This window comes from Orbicella franksi, unplaced genomic scaffold, assembly GCF_964199315.1.
Source record: "Orbicella franksi unplaced genomic scaffold, jaOrbFran1.1 SCAFFOLD_134, whole genome shotgun sequence".
Classification (NCBI taxonomy): domain Eukaryota; kingdom Metazoa; phylum Cnidaria; class Anthozoa; order Scleractinia; family Merulinidae; genus Orbicella; species Orbicella franksi.
Window position 1 is genome coordinate 47,501 of NW_027670384.1, and position 1,778 is coordinate 49,278.

The following is a 1,778-nucleotide window of genomic DNA, read 5'->3' on the forward strand; positions in this document are numbered from 1 at the left end:
CCCCTAATCTATAAGCACCCTTAAGATTTTTACCACTTTCAAAACGTTTTGCGGCAAACTATTGGCCAGCTCGAGTTACGTGCAGGCGCCAAGTTTGGCGCTGTCACATCATCGTTAAGGGGATTTGCTACACTATCTTAAAACTGGGCGTTAGTGCCCATATACCATAAGCACTCTTAAGATTTTCACCATTTTCAAAACGTTTTGCGCGAAACAATTGGCCAGCTCGAGTTACGTGCAGGCGCCAAGTTTGGCGCTCTCACATCATAATTAACGGGGGTGTGCACCACTATCTTAAAAGTGGGCGTCAGTCCCCCTATTCTATAAGCACACTTAAGATTTTCACCATTTCAAAACTTTTTGCGCCAACCTATTGGCCAGCTCGAGTTACGTGCAGGCGCCAAGTTTAGCCAAGTTTAACCCTAACCTAACGCTAAGCCTACCTAAGCCTAACCTAACGCTAAGCCTACCTAGGCCTAACCGAACGCTAAGCCTACCTAAGCCTAACCGAACGCTAAGCCTACCTAGGCCTAACGCTAAGCTAACCCTAACCCTAACCCTAAGCTAACCGTTACCCTAACTCTAAGTCCAAAAGGCTCCCCTCGTTCGAGGTCATGTTAGTGCAAGTCAAAAGGGCTCCCCTCTTTGCCTTGAGATGTTTCTGGTCAAATAACTCTAAGTCCAGAAAGTCTCCCGTCGTTTGGGACCGGGCGGTCAAATTTTTCTAAGTCCAAAAGGCTCCCCTCGTTTCACCATTTGAAACGAGAGGAGCCTTTCGGACTTAGAAAAAATTTTCACTGCCAGGTCCCAAGCGAGGGGAGCCTTTTGGACTTTAAAAAAAATTGACAGCCACGTCCCAGACCAGACGTGGCCTCCTTTCCATCACTTGGCTGCCACAAGTTAGCCCAAGCCTGCAGGCACCACTTCTTCTTTGGCACCCTCCTGGCAGTGGCAGAGGAGGGGAGCCTTGTTGGACTTGAAGAAAAAAAAGAGATGTTTTTAACAAATCTTAGAACAAAGGCTTAATCTCAGAAGATCGTAGCAACAAGGCTACTCTACAACTTACAATACCCCGTTCTTTATTTAAGTCGTCTGCAAAGGATTTATCTCCAGAAACATTAGAATTTGCTATCGGTAGTGCCTTGGAGGTTCTTGTCCTCCTTGGCACCTTGGGACGCATGAGGACCGAAGTCCTCTATTCTGGTTCGCCTAAAGTTCTCTGGAGGTAATCATCGTTGCTTTCTAGCACGGATTCTGACTTAGAGGCGTTCAGTCATAATCCAACAGATGGTAGCTTCGCACCATTGGCTTTTCAGCCAAGTGCAAATGCCAATTGTCTGAATCTGCGGTTCCTCTCGTACTGAGCAGAATTACTATTGCAACAACACTTCATCAGTAGGGTAAAACTAACCTGTCTCACGACGGTCTAAACCCAGCTCACGTTCCCTATTGGTGGGTGAACAATCCATCACTTGGCGAATTCTGCTTCGCAATGATAGGAAGAGCCGACATCGAAGGATCAAAAAGCAACGTCGCTATGAACGCTTGGCTGCCACAAGCCAGTTATCCCTGTGGTAACTTTTCTGACACCTCTAGCTTAAAACTCCTAAAGACTAAAGGATCGATAGGCCACGCTTTCACGGTTTGTATTCATACTGAAAATCAAAATCAAGTGAGCTTTTACCCTTTTGTTCTACATGAGATTTCTGTTCTCATTGAGCTCACCTTAGGACACCTGCGTTATCATTTGACAGATGTGCCGCCCCAGCCAAACTCCC

The 1,778-nt window shown here is 46.5% G+C and overlaps 1 pseudogene; it reads right to left on the reverse strand.

Moving 5' to 3' along the window:
• Positions 1 to 1,002: 1,002 nt before the first annotated feature.
• On the reverse strand, positions 1,003 to 1,778 carry LOC145471245 (large subunit ribosomal RNA; annotated as a pseudogene; the record flags this gene model as incomplete).